The sequence below is a fragment of the Melanotaenia boesemani genome, chromosome 10 (assembly GCF_017639745.1).
Source record: "Melanotaenia boesemani isolate fMelBoe1 chromosome 10, fMelBoe1.pri, whole genome shotgun sequence".
Classification (NCBI taxonomy): domain Eukaryota; kingdom Metazoa; phylum Chordata; class Actinopteri; order Atheriniformes; family Melanotaeniidae; genus Melanotaenia; species Melanotaenia boesemani.
Window position 1 is genome coordinate 7172 of NC_055691.1, and position 18407 is coordinate 25578.

The following is an 18407-nucleotide window of genomic DNA, read 5'->3' on the forward strand; positions in this document are numbered from 1 at the left end:
AGGTGTATGACACGGGTGGCGGGGTCCAGGCCGCTCGGACCCGATGGATGCCGCTTGCGGCTTTAATTAGGGTCCGAGCCATACAAAGTATGGCAAGGCCCTATTGTGGTTGAAATGTTTATTCTCCTTCTCCTCCTCCTCCTAAGCATTTCGACGCCAAATTTGACCCCCTAAACACCCATGAAAAGTTGTGAAACTTGGCACACATGTCAAGCCCGGCGAAAATCGGATATTATAAGGTCCGCATACTATTCAATGCAAAATTGGCTCAACAGCGCCACCTAGAGTCACCAAAAATCACCACATGAATGGGGCCCAGGAAGTCTACTTCAACGTAGGAAGACCAAACTCGGCACACACGTGTACCACCCCGTGTTGACCAAAAAACTCAATGTAACACCTGTCGCCATGGCAACAGGGTGCCCGCCATCTTGGCGTGTGCGGCCATTTTTTTGCCATTTTTTGCACTTTACACACATCGTATTTGAACGAACTAGTCTGAGGGGATTCGTGCGATTGACTCCAAACTTGGTGGGAAGCTTCCTGACAAGTTGGGGACCAAAAGTTGTTCAAATCTTTCTAATAGCAGGAAACGTGTTACCGTGGCAACCGACGGAAAACCGCCTTCTCGCCATGAAACACGGTTTGCTCATATCTCCATAGAAATAGATGGGAACTGCACCAAACTTGACAGGATTCATACCTGTGACACCCCAAGTCCAGCAAAGAAGTCAATAGAACACCTGTTGCCATGGCAACGGGGTGCCCGCCATCTTGGATTTAACTGCCATTTTAACGAACTAGTCTGAGGGGATTCGTGCGATTGACTTCAAACTTGGTGGGAAGCTTCCTGACAAGTTGGGGACCAAACGCTCCTCAAATCTTTCTAATAGGAAAAAGCGTGTAACCGTGGCAACCGACGGAAAAATGCCCTCGCCATGAAACACGGTTTGCTTATATCTCCATAGGAATACCTGGGATCTGCACCAAACTTGACAGGATTCATACTTGTGACACCCCAACTCCGGCATTGATGTCAATAGAACACCTGTTGCCATGGCAACGCACTGCCCGCCATCTTGGATTTCACTCCCATTTTAACGAACTAGTGTGAGGGGATTCGTGCGACTGAGTCCAAACTTGGTGGGAACCTTCCTGACAAGTTGGGGACCAAACGCTCCTCAAATCTTTCTAATAGGAAAAAGCGTGTAACCGTGGCAACTGACGAAAAATGCCCTCGCCATGAAACACGGTTTGCTTATATCTCCATAGGAATACGTGGGATCTGCACCAAACTTGACAGGATTCATACTTCTGACAACCCAAGTCCAGCATTGATGTCAATCGAACACCTGTTGCCATAGCAACAGGGTGCCCGCCATCTTGGATTTCACTGCCATTTGAACAAACTAGTCTGAGGGGATTCGTGCGACTGACTCCAAACTTGGTGTGAAGCTTCCTGACAAGTTGGGGACCAAACGCTCCTCAAATCTTTCTAATACAAAAAAACTTTACAGCACCTGTTGTCATGGCGACATCGGGTGGCGGGGTCCAGGCAGCTCGGACCCGATGGATGCCGCTTGCGGCTTTAATTATTATTCTCCTTCTCCTCCTCCTCCTAAGCATTTCGACGCCAAATTTGACCCCCTAAACACCCATGAAAAGTTGTGAAACTTGGCACACACGTCAAGCCCGGCGAAAATCGGATATTCTAAGGTCCGCATACTATTCTGTGCAAAATTGGCTCAACAGCGCCACCTACAGTCACCAAAAATCACCACATGAATGGGGAACAGGAAGTCTACTTCAACGTAGGAAGACGAAACTCGGCACACACGTGTACCACCCCGTGTTGACCAAAAAACTCAATGTAACACATGTTGCCATGGCAACGGGGTGCCCGCCATCTTGGCGTGTGCGGCCATTTTTTGGCCATTTTTTCCACTTTACACACATCGTATTTGAACGAACTAGTCTGAGGGGATTCGTGCGATTGACTCCAAACTTGATGGGAAGCTTCCTGACAAGTTGGGGACCAAACGCTCCTCAAATCTTTCTAATAGCAGAAAGCATGTTACCGTGGCAACAGACGGAAAAATGCCCTCGCCATGAAACACGGCTTGCTTATATCTCCATAGGAATACGTGGGATCTGCACCAAACTTGACAGGTTTCATACAGGTTGGGTCCTTAACGCATTACAACACCTGTTGTCATGGCGATATCGGGTGGCGGGGTCCAGGCCGCTCGGACCCGATGGATGCTGCTTGCAGCTTTAATTATACTTCTCCTCCTAAGCGCTTCGAGGCCTAATTTGACCCCCTAAACACCCATGAAAAGTTGTGAAACTTGGCACACACGTCAAGCCCGGCGAAAATTGCTATATTCTAAGATCCGCATACACTTTAATGCAAAAGTGACTCAACAGCGCCACCTAGAAAAAATGAAAATGCCCAAATGAATGGGGCCCCGGAAGTCTACTTCGACGTAGGAACACGAAACTTGGCACGTACGTGTGACACCGCGAGTCGAGCAAAAAAGTCAATTAAAGACCTGTTGCCATGCCAACGGGGCGCCCGCCATCTTGGCGTGTGCGGCCATTTTTTTGCCATTTTTTGCACTTTACACACATCGTATTTGAACGAACTAGTCTGAGGGGATTTGTGCGACTGACTCCAAACTTGGTTGGAAGCTTCCTGACAAGATGGGGACCAAACGCTATTCAAATCTCTCTAATAGCAGAAAGCATGTTACCGTGGCAACCGACGCAAAATGACCTTCTCGCCATGAAACACGGTTTGCTCATATCTCCATAGAAATACATCCGATCTGCACCAAAGTTCACAGGATTCATACCTGTGACTCCGCAAGTCCAGCACAGAAGTCAATCAAGCACCTGTTGCCATGACAACGGCGTGCCCGCCATCTTGGATTTCACTGCCATTTGAACGAACTAGTCTGAGGGGATTCGTGCCAACGACTCCAAACTTGGTGGGAAGCTTCCTGACAAGTTGGGGACCAAACGCTATTCAAATCTTTCTAATAGCAGAAAGCGTGTTACCGTGGCAACCGACGGAAAAACGCCTTCTCGCCATGACACACGGTTTGCTCATATCTCCATAGGAATACATGGGAACTGTACCAAACTTCACAGGATTCATACAGGTTGGGTCCTTAACGCAATACACCACCTGTTATCATGGCGACATCGGGTGGCGGGGTCCAGGCCGCTCGGACCCGATGGATGCCGCTTGCGGCTTTAATTATACTTCTCCTCCTAAGCGCTTCGACCCCTAATTTGACCCCCTAAACACCCATGAAAAGTTGTGAAACTTGGCACACACCTCAAGCCCGGCGAAAATTGCAATATTCTATGGACTGCATACACTTCAATGCAAAAATGGCTCAACAGCGCCACCTAGAAAAAATAAATTACCCCCAATATAATGGGGACACAAACGTCTACTTCGACGCAGGAACACGAAACTTGGCACACACGTGTAACACCCCGAGTCGAGCAAAAAAGTCAATCAAACATCTGTTGTCATGGCAACGGGGTGCCCGCCATCTTGGCGTGTGCGTCCATTTTTTGGCCATTTTTTGCACTTTACACACATCGTATTTGAACGAACTAGTCTGAGGGGATTCGTGCGACTGACTCCAAACTTGGTGGGAAGCTTCCTCACAAGTTGGGGACCAAACGATATTCAAATCTTTCTAATAGCAGAAAGCGTGTTACCGTGGCAACCGACGGAAAATGACCTTCTCGCCATGAAACACGGTTTGCTCATATCTCCACAGGAATACGTGGGAACTGCACCAAACTTGACAGGATTCATACTTGTTGGGTCCTTAACGCGTTACACCACCTGTTGTCATGGCAACATCGGGTGGCGGGGTCCAGGCCGCTCGGACCCGATGGATGCCGCTTGCGGCTTTAATTAGGGTCCGAGCCATACAAAGTATGGCGAGACCCTATTGTTCCTGAAATGTTTATTAGGGTCCGAGCCATACAAAGTATGGCGAGACCCTATTGTTCCTGAAATGTTTATTATTATTAGGGTCCGAGCCATACAAAGTATGGCAAGGCCCTATTGTTCCTGAAATGTTTCTCCTCCTCCTAAGCATTTCGACGCCAAATTTGACCCCCTAAACACCCATGAAAAGTTGTGAAACTTGGCACACACGTCAAGCCCGGCGAAAATCGGATATTATAAGGTCCGCATACACTTCAATGCAAAATTGGCTCAACAGCGCCACCTAGAGTCACCAAAAATCACCACATGAATGGGGCCCAGGAAGTCTACTTCAACGTAGGAAGACGAAACTCGGCACACACGTGTACCACCCCGTGTTGACCAAAAAACTCAATGTAACACCTGTCGCCATGGCAACGGGGTGCCCGCCATCTTGCCGTGTGCGGCCATTTTTTTGCCATTTTTTCCACTTTACACACATCGTATTTGAACGAACTAGTCTGAGGGGATTCGTGCGACTGACTCCAAACTTGGTGGGAAGCTTCCTGACAAGTTGGGCACCAAACGCTATTCAAATCTTTCTAATAGCAGAAAGCGTGTTACCGTGGCAACCGACGGAAAATGACCTTCTCGCCATGAAACACGGTTTGCTCATATCTCCTTAGAAATACGTGGGATCTGCACCAAACTTGACAGGATTCATACTGGTGACACCCCAAGTCCAGCAAAGAAGTCAATCAAACACCTGTTTCCATGGCAACAGGGTGCCTGCCATCTTGGATTTCACTGCCATTTTAACGAACTAGTCTGAGGGGATTCGTGCGACTGCCTCCAAACTTGGTGGGAACCTTCCTGACAAGTTGGGGACCAAACGCTATACAAATCTTTCTAATAGGAAAAAAGCGTGTTACCGTGGCAACCATGAAAAAAGCCTTCTCGCCATGAAACACGGTTTGCTCATATCTCCATAGGAATACATGGGAACTGCACCAAACTTCACAGGATTCATACTTGTTGGGTCCCTAACGCATTACACCACCTGTTGTCATGGCAACATAGCATGTTAGCTACCAAATTAGCATGCTAGCAAAAAATGCTAACTAAGTATATCAACATTTCAGCTTTTCAGCTGGGTGTTTTACCATGTTAACTAGGATGTTACCAGGTTACCTACCATGCTAGGGTAAGGTGTATGAGACGGGTGGCGGGGTCCAGGCCGCTCGGACCCGATGGATGCCGCTTGCGGCTTTAATTATTATTATTCTTCTAAGAACTTTGAGCCCAAATATCACTGCCTAAACACCCATGAAAAGTTGTGAAACTTGGCACACACATCAAGCCCGGTGAAAATTTTGATATTCTCATGTCCGCATACACTTCAATGCAAAAGTGGCTCAACAGCGCCCCCTAGACACCCCAAAAATACCCAAATGAATGGGGTGCAGAAAGTGTACTTCGACGTAGGAAGACGAAACTCGGCACACACGTCTAACACCCCAACCTGACCAAAAAAGTCAATCAAACACCTGTTACCATGGCAACGGGTTGCCCGCCATCTTGCCGTGTGCGGCCATTTTTTGGCCATTTCTTCCACTTTACACACATCGTATTTGAACAAACTAGTCTGAGGGGATTCGTGCGACTGCCTCCAAACTTGGTGGGAACCTTCCTGACAAGTTGGGGACCAAACGCTATTCGAATCTTTCTAATAGGAGAAAGCGTGTTACCGTGGCAACTGACGGAAAAATGCCTTCTCGCCATGAAACACGGTTTGCTCATATCTCCATAGAAATACCTGGGATCTGCACCAAACTTGACAGTATTCATACGTGTGACACCCCAAGTCCACCAAAGAAGTCAATCAAACACCTGTTGCCATGGCAACGGGGTGCCCGCCATCTTGGATTTCACTGCCATGTGAGTGAACTAGTCTGAGGAGATTCGTGCCACCGACTCCAAACTTGGTGGGAACGTTCATGACAAGTTGGGGACCAAACGCTATTCAAATCTTTCTAATAGGAGAAAGCGTGTAACCGTGGCAACCGACGGAAAAAGCCTTCTCGCCATGAAAGACGGTTTGCTCATATTTCCACAGAAATAGATGGGATCTGCACCAAACTTGACAGGATTCATACTTGTTGGGTCCCTAACGCATTGCACCACCTGTTCTCATGGCAACATAGCATGTTAGCTAGCAGAATTAGCATGCAAGCAAAAAATGCTAACTAAGTATATCAACATTTCAGATTTTCAGCTGGGTGTTTTACCATGTTCAATATGATGTGACCAGGTTACCTACCATGCTAGGAAAAGGTGTATGACACGGGTGGCGGGGTCCAGGCCGCTCGGACCCGATGGATGCCGCTTGCGGCTTTAATTATTAGGGTCCGAGCCATACAAAGTATGGCAAGGCCCTATTGTTTCTTCTATGTTTATTATTCTTCTCCTCCTTCTAAGCATTTCGAGGCCAAATTTGACCCCCTAAACACCCATGAAAAGTTGTGAAACTTGGCACACACATCAAGCCCGGTGAAAAATTTTATATTCTAAAGTCCGCATTGACTTCAATGCAAAATTGGCTCAACAGCGCCACCTACGGACACAAAAATTCCCCAAATGAATGGGGTCCCGAACGTCTACTTCCACATAGGAAGACGAAACTTGGCACACACGTGTAACATGCTGAGCCGACCAAAAGATTCAATAGAACACCTGTTGCCATGGCAACGGGGCGCCCGCCATCTTGGCGTGTGCGGCCATTTTTTTGCCATTTTTTGCACTTTACACACATCGTATTTGAACGAACTAGTCTGAGGGGATTCGTGCGACTGACTCCAAACTTGGTGGGAAGCTTCCTGACAAGTTGGGGACCAAAAATTGTTCAAATCTTTCTAATAGCAGAAAGCATGTTACCGTGGCAACCGACGGAAAATGACCTTCTCGCCATGAAACACGGTTTGCTCATATCTCCATGTAAATACATGGGATCTGCACCAAACTTCACAGTATTCATACTGGTGACACCCCAAGTGCAGCAAAGACGTCAATCGAACAGCTGTTGCCATGACAACGGCGTGCCCGCCATCTTGGATTTCACTGCCATTTGAACGAACTAGTCTGAGGAGATTCGTGCGACTGACTCCACACTTAGTGGGAACCTTCCTGACAAGTTGGGGAACAAACGCTATTCAAATCTTTCTAATAGGAAAAAGCCTGTAACCGTGGCAACAGACCGAAAAAGCCTTCTCGCCATGAAACACGGATTGCTTATATCTCCACAGGAATAAATGGGAACGGCACCAAACTAGACAGTATTCACACACGTTGGGTCCTTAACGCATTACACCACCTGTTGTCAGGGAGACATCGGGTGGCGGGGTCCAGGCAGCTCGGACCCGATGGATGCCGCTTGCGGCTTTAATTAGGGTCCGAGCCATACAAAGTATGGCAAGGCCCTATTGTGGTTGAAATGTTTATTCTCCTTCTCCTCCTCCTCCTAAGCATTTCGACGCCAAATTTGACCCCCTAAACACCCATGAAAAGTTGTGAAACTTGGCACACATGTCAAGCCCGGCGAAAATCGGATATTATAAGGTCCGCATACTATTCAATGCAAAATTGGCTCAACAGCGCCACCTAGAGTCACCAAAAATCACCACATGAATGGGGCCCAGGAAGTCTACTTCAACGTAGGAAGACGAAACTCGGCACACACGTGTACCACCCCGTGTTGACCAAAAAACTCAATGTAACACCTGTCGCCATGGCAACAGGGTGCCCGCCATCTTGGCGTGTGCGGCCATTTTTTTGCCATTTTTTGCACTTTACACACATCGTATTTGAACGAACTAGTCTGAGGGGATTCGTGCGATTGACTCCAAACTTGGTGGGAAGCTTCCTGACAAGTTGGGGACCAAAAGTTGTTCAAATCTTTCTAATAGCAGGAAACGTGTTACCGTGGCAACCGACGGAAAACCGCCTTCTCGCCATGAAACACGGTTTGCTCATATCTCCATAGAAATAGATGGGAACTGCACCAAACTTGACAGGATTCATACCTGTGACACCCCAAGTCCAGCAAAGAAGTCAATAGAACACCTGTTGCCATGGCAACGGGGTGCCCGCCATCTTGGATTTAACTGCCATTTTAACGAACTAGTCTGAGGGGATTCGTGCGATTGACTTCAAACTTGGTGGGAAGCTTCCTGACAAGTTGGGGACCAAACGCTCCTCAAATCTTTCTAATAGGAAAAAGCGTGTAACCGTGGCAACCGACGGAAAAATGCCCTCGCCATGAAACACGGTTTGCTTATATCTCCATAGGAATACCTGGGATCTGCACCAAACTTGACAGGATTCATACTTGTGACACCCCAACTCCGGCATTGATGTCAATAGAACACCTGTTGCCATGGCAACGCACTGCCCGCCATCTTGGATTTCACTCCCATTTTAACGAACTAGTGTGAGGGGATTCGTGTGACTGAGTCCAAACTTGGTGGGAACCTTCCTGACAAGTTGGGGACCAAACGCTCCTCAAATCTTTCTAATAGGAAAAAGCGTGTAACCGTGGCAACTGACGAAAAATGCCCTCGCCATGAAACACGGTTTGCTTATATCTCCATAGGAATACGTGGGATCTGCACCAAACTTCACAGGATTCATACTTCTGACAACCCAAGTCCAGCATTGATGTCAATCGAACACCTGTTGCCATAGCAACAGGGTGCCCGCCATCTTGGATTTCACTGCCATTTGAACAAACTAGTCTGAGGGGATTCGTGCGACTGACTCCAAACTTGGTGTGAAGCTTCCTGACAAGTTGGGGACCAAACGCTCCTCAAATCTTTCTAATACAAAAAAACTTTACAGCACCTGTTGTCATGGCGACATCGGGTGGCGGGGTCCAGGCAGCTCGGACCCGATGGATGCCGCTTGCGGCTTTAATTATTAGGGTCCGAGCCATACAAAGTATGGCGGGGCCCTATTGTTTCTGCTATGTTTATTATTCTCGTTCTCCTAAGCGCTTTGACCCCAAATTTGACCCCCTAAACACCCATGAAAAGTTGTGAAACTTGGCACAGACGTCACGTCCGGCGTAACTCGGATATTATAAGGTCCGCATACACTTCAATGCAAAATTGGCTCAACAGCGCCACCTACAGTCACCAAAAATCACCACATGAATGGGGCCCCGGAAGTCTACTTCAACGTAGGAAGACAAAACTCGGCACACACGTGCACCACCCCGAGTTGACCAAAAAACTCAAAGTAACACCTGTCGCCATGGCAACAGGGCGCCCGCCATCTTGGCGTGTTCGGCCATTTTTTTGCCATTTTTTGCACTTTACACACATCGTATTTGAACGAACTAGTCTGAGGGGATTCGTGCGATGGACTCCAAACTTGGTGGGAAGCTTCCTGACAAGTTGGGGACCAAAAATTGTTCAAATCTTTCTAATAGCAGGAAACGTGTTACCGTGGCAACCGACGGAAAACAGCCTTCTCGCCATGAAACACGGTTTGCTCATATCTCCATAGAAATAGATGGGAACTGCACCAAACTTGACAGGATTCATACGTGTGACACCCCAAGTCCAGCAAAGAAGTCAATAGAACACCTGTTGCCATGGCAACGGGGTGCCCGCCATCTTGGATTTAACTGCCATTTTAACGAACTAGTCTGAGGGGATTCGTGCGACTGACTTCAAACTTGGTGGGAAGCTTCCTGACAAGTTGGGGACCAAACGCTCCTCAAATCTTTCTAATAGGAAAAAGCGTGTAACCGTGGCAACCGACGGAAAAATGCCCTCGCCATGAAACACGGTTTGCTTATATCTCCATAGGAATACGTGGGATCTGCACCAAACTTGACAGGATTCATACTTGTGACACCCCAACTCCGGCATTGATGTCAATAGAACACCTGTTGCCATGGCAACGCACTGCCCGCCATCTTGGATTTCCCTCCCATTTGAACCAACTAGTGTGAGGGGATTCGTGCGACTGAGTCCAAACTTGGTGGGAACCTTCCTGACAAGTTGGGGACCAAACGCTCCTCAAATCTTTCTAATAGGAAAAAGCGTGTAACCGTGGCAACTGACGAAAAATGCCCTCGCCATGAAACACGGTTTGCTTATATCTCCATAGGAATACGTGGGATCTGCACCAAACTTGCCAGGATTCATACTTCTGACAACCCAAGTCCAGCATTGATGTCAATCGAACACCTGTTGCCATAGCAACAGGGTGCCCGCCATCTTGGATTTCACTGCCATTTGAACAAACTAGTCTGAGGGGATTCGTGCGACTGACTCCAAACTTGGTGTGAAGCTTCCTGGCAAGTTGGGGACCAAACGCTCCTCAAATCTTTCTAATACAAAAAAACATTACAGCACCTGTTGTCATGGCGACATCGGGTGGCGGGGTCCAGGCAGCTCGGACCCGATGGATGCCGCTTGCGGCTTTAATTAGGGTCCGAGCCATACGAAGTATGGAAGGACCCTATTGTTTTCCAAATGTTTATTATACTTCTCCTTCTAAGCATTTCGACGCCAAATTTGACCCCCTAAACACCCATGAAAAGTTGTGAAACTTGGCACACACGTCAAGCCCGGCGAAAATCGGATATTATAAAGTCTGCATACACTTCAATGCAAAATTGGCTCAACAGCGCCACCTAGAAAAAAAAAATACCCCAAAATGAATGGGGACCCCAACGTCTACTTCGATGTAGGAAGACGAAACTCGGCACACACGTGTAACACCCCAAGTCCAAAATAAAACTCAATGAAACACCTGTTGCCATGGCAACGGGGTGCCCGCCATCTTGGCGTGTGCGGCCATTTTTTGCCCATTTTTTGCACTTTACACACATGGTATTTCAACGAACTAGTCTGAGGGGATTCGTGCGATTGACTCCAAACTTGGTGGGAAGCTTCCTGACAAGTTGGGGACCAAACGCTATTCAAATCTTTCTAATAGCAGAAAGCGTGTTACCGTGGCAACCGACGGAAGAACGCCTTCTCGCCATGAAACACGGTTTGCTCATATCTCCATAGAAATACGTGGGATCTGCACCAAACTTGATAGGATTCATACTTGTGACACCCCAAGTCCAGCAAAGAAGTCAATCGAACAGCTGTTGCCATGACAACGGCGTGCCCGCCATCTTGGATTTCACTGCCATTTGAACGAACTAGTCTGAGGAGATTCGTGCGACTGACTCCAAACTTGGTGGGAACCTTCCTGACAAGTTGGGGAACAAACGCTATTCAAATCTTTCTAATAGGAAAAAGCCTGTAACCGTGGCAACAGACCGAAAAAGCCTCCTCGCCATGAAACACGGTTGGCTCATATCTCCATAGAAATACACGGGATCTTCACCAAACTTCACAGCATTCATACGTGTCCCACCCCAAGTCCAGCAAAGAAGTCAATCGAACAGCTGTTGCCATGACAACGGCGTGCCCGCCATCTTGGATTTCACTGCCATTTGAACGAACTAGTCTGAGGGGATTCGGGCGACCGACTCCAAACTTGGTGGGAACGTTCATGACAAGTTGGGGACCAAACGCTATTCAAATCTTTCTAATAGGAGAAAGCGTGTAACCGTGGCAACCGACGGAAAAAGCCTTCTCGCCATGAAACACGGTTTGCTCATATTTCCACAGAAATAGATGGGATCTGCACCAAACTTGACAGGATTCATACTTGTTGGGTCCCTAACGCATTACAACACCTGTTGTCATGGCAACATAGCATGTTAGCTAGCAGAATTAGCATGCAAGCAAAAAATGCTAACTAAGTATATCAACATTTCAGATTTTCAGCTGGGTGTTTTACCATGTTAAATATGATGTGACCAGGTTACCTACCATGCTAGGAAAAGGTGTATGAGATGGGTGGCGGGGTCCAGGCCGCTCGGACCCGATGGATGCCGCTTGCGGCTTTAATTATTATTATTCTTCTAAGAACTTTGAGCCCAAATATCACTGCCTAAACACCCATGAAAAGTTGTGAAACTTGGCACACACATCAAGCCCGGTGAAAATTTTGATATTCTCATGTCCGCATACACTTCAATGCAAAAGTGGCTCAACGGCGCCCCCTAGACACCCCAAAAATACCCAAATGAATGGGGTGCAGAAAGTGTACTTCGACGTAGGAAGACGAAACTCGGCACACACGTCTAACACCCCAACCTGACCAAAAAAGTCAATCAAACACCTGTTACCATGGCAACGGGTTGCCCGCCATCTTGCCGTGTGCGGCCATTTTTTGGCCATTTCTTCCACTTTACACACATCGTATTTGAACAAACTAGTCTGAGGGGATTCGTGCGACTGCCTCCAAACTTGGTGGGAACCTTCCTGACAAGTTGGGGACCAAACGCTATTCGAATCTTTCTAATAGGAGAAAGCGTGTTACCGTGGCAACTGACGGAAAAATGCCTTCTCGCCATGAAACACGGTTTGCTCATATCTCCATAGAAATACCTGGGATCTGCACCAAACTTGACAGTATTCATACGTGTGACACCCCAAGTCCAGCAAAGAAGTCAATCAAACACCTGTTGCCATGGCAACGGGGTGCCCGCCATCTTGGATTTCATTGCCATGTGAGTGAACTAGTCTGAGGAGATTCGTGCCACCGACTCCAAACTTGGTGGGAACGTTCATGACAAGTTGGGGACCAAACGCTATTCAAATCTTTCTAATAGGAGAAAGCGTGTAACCGTGGCAACCGACGGAAAAAGCCTTCTCGCCATGAAAGACGGTTTGCTCATATTTCCACAGAAATAGATGGGATCTGCACCAAACTTGACAGGATTCATACTTGTTGGGTCCCTAACGCATTGCACCACCTGTTCTCATGGCAACATAGCTTGTTAGCTAGCAGAATTAGCATGCAAGCAAAAAATGCTAACTAAGTATATCAACATTTCAGATTTTCAGCTGGGTGTTTTACCATGTTAAATATGATGTGACCAGGTTACCTACCATGCTAGGAAAAGGTGTATGACACGGGTGGCGGGGTCCAGGCCGCTCGGACCCGATGGATGCCGCTTGCGGCTTTAATTAGGGTCCGAGCCATACAAAGTATGGCGGGGCCCTATTGTTTTCCAAATGTTTATTCTCCTCCTTCTAAGCGCCTAAAAGCCATATTTGACCCCCTAAACACCCATGAAAAGTTGTGAAATTCGGCACACACATCAAGCCCCGAGCAAATTTCGATATTCTATGGTCCGCATACACTTCAATGCAAAAATGGCTCAACAGCGCCACCTAGAGACCAAAAAAATCCCCAAATGAATGGGGTCCCAAAAGTCTACTTCGACGTAGGAAGACGAAACTCGGCACACACGTATACCACCCCGAGTCCAGCAAAAAAGTCAATGAAACACCTGTTGCCATGGAAACGGGGTGCCCGCCATCTTGGCGTGTGCGGCCATGTTTTGGCCATTTTTTGCACTTTACACACATCGTATTTTAACGAACTAGTCTGAGGGGATTCGTGCGATTGACTCCAAACTTAATAGGAAGCCTCCTTACAAGTTGGGGACCAAACGCTATTCAAATCTTTGTAATAGCAGAAAGCGTGTTACCGTGACAACCCACGGAAAATGACCTTCTCGCCATGAAACACGGTTTGCTCATATCTCCATAGAAATACATGGGATCTTCACCAAAGTTCACAGTATTCTTACATGTCACACCCCAAGTGCAGCAAAGAAGTCAATTGAACACCTGTTGCCATGACAACGGCGTGCCCGCCATCTTGGATTTAACTGCCTTTTGAACGAACTAGTCTGAGGAGATTCGTGCAACCGACTCCAAACTTGCTGGGAACCTTCCTGACAAGTTGGGGACCAAACGCTATTCAAATCTTTCTAATAGGAGAAAGCGTGTAACCGTGGCAACCGACGGAAAAAGCCTTCTCGCCATGAAACACGGTTTGCTCATATCTCCACAGGAATAAATGGGAACTGCACCAAACTTGACAGGATTCATACACGTTGGGTCCTTAACGCATTACACCACCTGTTCTCATGGCCACATCGGGTGGCGGGGTCCAGGACGCTCGGACCCGATGGATGCCGCTTGCGGCTTTAATTATTATTCTCCTCCTCCTTCTTCTAAGCATTTCGACGGCAAATTTGACCCCCTAAACACCCATGAAAAGTTGTGAAACTTGGCACACACGTCAAGCCCGGCGAAAATCGGATATTATAAGGTCCGCATACACTTCAATGCAAAATCGGCTCAACAGCGCCACCTACAGTCACCAAAAATCACCACATGAATGGGGTCCCGAACGTCTACTTCCACGTAGGAACACGAAACTCGGTACACACGTGTAACACCCCGAGTCGACCAAAAAACTCAATCGAACATCTGTTGCCATGGCAACGGGGCGCCCGCCATCTTGGCGTGTACGGCCATATTTTTCCCATTTTTGGCACTTTACACACATCGTATTTCAACGAACTAGTCTGAGGCGATTCGTGCGACTGACTCCAAACTTGGTGGGAAGCTTCCTGACAAGTTGGGAACCAAACGCTATTCAAATCTTTCTAATAGCAGAAACCATGTTACCGTGGCAACCGATGGAAAATGACCTTCTCGCCATGAAACACGGTTTGCTCATATCTCCATAGAAATAGATGGGATCTGCACCAAAGTTCACAGTATTCATACCTGTGACACCCCAAGTCCAGCAAAGAAGTCAATCGAACACCTGTTGCCATGCCAACGGGGTGGCAGCCATCTTGGATTTCATTGCCATTTTAACGAACTAGTCTGAGGGGATTTGTGCGACTGACTCCAAACTTGGTGGGAAGCTTCCTGACAAGTGGGGGACCAAACGCTATTCAAATCTTTCTAATAGGAGAAAGCGTGTAACCGTGGCAACCGATGGAAAAAGCCTTCTCGCCATGAAACACCGGTTGATCATATCTCCTTAGAAATACACGGGATCTGCACCAAACTTCACAGTATTCATACGTGTCACACCCCAAGTCCAGCAAACAAGTCAATTGAACACCTGTTGCCATGGCAACGGTGTACCCGCCATCTTGGATTTCACTGCCATTTGAACGAACTAGTCTGAGGGGATTCGGGCGACCGACTCCAAACTTGGTGGGAACCTTCCTGACAACTTGGGGAACAAACGCTACTCAAATCTTTCTGATAGGAGAAAGCGTGTAACCGTGGCAACTGACGGAAAAACGCCTTCTCGCCATGAAACACGGTTTGCTCATATCTCTATAGGAATACATGGGAACTGCACCAAACTTGACATGATTCATACCGGTTGGGTCCTTAACGCGTTACACCACCTGTTGTCATGTCGACATCGGGTGGCGGGGTCCAGGCAGCTCGGACCCGATGGATGCCGCTTGCGGCTTTAATTAGGGTCCGAGCCATACAAAGCATGGCAAGGCCCTATTGTTCCTGAAATGTTTATTATTATACTTCTCCTCCTAAGCGCTTCGACCCCAAATTTGACCCCCTAAACACCCATGAAAAGTTATGAAACTTGGCACACACCTCAAGCCCGGCGAAAATTGCAATATTCTATGGACTGCATACACTTCAATGCAAAAATGGCTCAACAGCGCCACCTAGAAAAAATAAATTACCCCCAATATAATGGGGACACAAACGTCTACTTTGACGCAGGAACACGAAACTCGGCACACACGTGTAACATCCCGAGTCGAGCAAAAAAGTCAATCAAACATCTGTTGTCATGACAACGGGGTGCCCGCCATCTTGGTGTGTGCGGCCATTTTTTGCACTTTACACACATCCTATTTGAACGAACTAGTCTGAGGGGATTCGTGCGACTGACTCCAAACTTGGTGGGAAGCTTCCTGACAAGTTGGGGACCAAACGATATTCAAATCTTTCTAATAGCAGAAAGCGTGTTACCGTGGCAACCGACGGAAAATGACCTTCTCGCCATGAAACACGGTTTGCTCACATCTCCATAGAAATAGATGGGATCTGCACCAAAGTTCACAGTATTCATACTGGTGACACACCAAGTCCAGCAAACAAGTCAATTGAACACCTGTTGCCATGGCAACGGGGTGCCCGCCATCTTGGATTTCATTGCCATTTCAACGAACTAGTCTGAGGGGATTCGTGCGACAGACTCCAAACTTGGTGGGAACGTTACTGACAAGTTGGGGACCAAACGCTATTCAAATCTTTCTAATAGGAAAAAGCCTGTAACCGTGGCAACCGACGGAAAAAGCCTTCTCGCCATGAAACACGGGTTGATCATATCTCCATAGAAATACACGAGATCTTCACCAAACTTCACAGCATTCATACCTGTGACACCCCAAGTCCAGCAACGTATTCAATCAAACACCTGTTGCCATGGCAACGGGGTGGCCGCCATCTTGGATTTCATTGCCATTTGAACAAACTACTCTGAGGGGATTCGTGCAACTGACTCCACACTTGGTGGGAAGCTTGCTGAAAAGTTGGGGACCAAACGCTATTCAAATCTTTCTAATAGGAGAAAGCCTGTTACCGTGGCAACCGACGGAAAACGCCTTCTCGCCATGAAACACGGTTTGCTTACATCTCCACAGGAATAAATGGGAACTGCACCAAACTTGACAGGATTCATACACTTTGGGTCCTTAACGCATTACAACACCTCTTGTCATGGCGACATCGGGTGGCGGGGTCCAGGCCGCTCGGACCCGATGGATGCCGCTTGCGGCTTTAATTAGGGTCCGAGCCATACAAAGTATGGCGAGACCCTATTGTTCCTGAAATGTTTATTATTAGGGTCCGAGCCATACAAAGTATGGCAAGGCCCTATTGTTTCTGCTATGTTTATTATTATACTTCTCCTCCTAAGCGCTTCGACCCCTAATTTGACCCCCTAAACACCCATGAAAAGTTGTGAAACTTGGCACACACCTCAAGCCCGGCGAAAATTGCAATATTCTATGGACTGCATACACTTCAATGCAAAAATGGCTCAACAGCGCCACCTAGAAAAAATAAATTACCCCCAATATAATGGGGACACAAACGTCTACTTCGACGCAGGAACACGAAACTTGGCACACACGTGTAACACCCCGAGTCGAGCAAAAAAGTCAATCAAACATCTGTTGTCATGGCAACGGGGTGCCCGCCATCTTGGCGTGTGCGTCCATTTTTTGGCCATTTTTTGCACTTTACACACATCGTATTTGAACGAACTAGTCTGAGGGGATTCGTGCGACTGACTCCAAACTTGGTGGGAACCTTCCTCACAAGTTGGGGACCAAACGATATTCAAATCTTTCTAATAGCAGAAAGCGTGTTACCGTGGCAACCGACGGAAAATGACCTTCTCGCCATGAAACACGGTTTGCTCATATCTCCACAGGAATACGTGGGAACTCCACCAAACTTGACAGGATTCATACTTGTTGGGTCCTTAACGCGTTACACCACCTGTTGTCATGGCAACATCGGGTGGCGGGGTCCAGGCCGCTCGGACCCGATGGATGCCGCTTGCGGCTTTAATTAGGGTCCGAGCCATACAAAGTATGGCGAGACCCTATTGTTCCTGAAATGTTTATTATTAGGGTCCGAGCCATACAAAGTATGGCAAGGCCCTATTGTTTCTGCTATGTTTATTATTATACTTCTCCTCCTAAGCGCTTCGACCCCTAATTTGACCCCCTAAACACCCATGAAAAGTTGTGAAACTTGGCACACACCTCAAGCCCGGCGAAAATTGCAATATTCTATGGACTGCATACACTTCAATGCAAAAATGGCTCAACAGCGCCACCTAGAAAAAATAAATTACCCCCAATATAATGGGGACACAAACGTCTACTTCGACGCAGGAACACGAAACTTGGCACACACGTGTAACACCCCGAGTCGAGCAAAAAAGTCAATCAAACATCTGTTGTCATGGCAACGGGGTGCCCGCCATCTTGGCGTGTGCGTCCATTTTTTGGCCATTTTTTGCACTTTACACACATCGTATTTGAACGAACTAGTCTGAGGGGATTCGTGCGACTGACTCCAAACTTGGTGGGAAGCTTCCTCACAAGTTGGGGACCAAACGATATTCAAATCTTTCTAATAGCAGAAAGCGTGTTACCGTGGCAACCGACGGAAAATGACCTTCTCGCCATGAAACACGGTTTGCTCATATCTCCATAGAAATACCTGGGATCTGCACCAAACTTGACAGTATTCATACGTGTGACACCCCAAGTCCAGCAAAGAAGTCAATCAAACACCTGTTGCCATGGCAACGGGGTGCCCGCCATCTTGGATTTCACTGCCATGTGAGTGAACTAGTCTGAGGAGATTCGTGCCACCGACTCCAAACTTGGTGGGAACGTTCATGACAAGTTGGGGACCAAACGCTATTCAAATCTTTCTAATAGGAG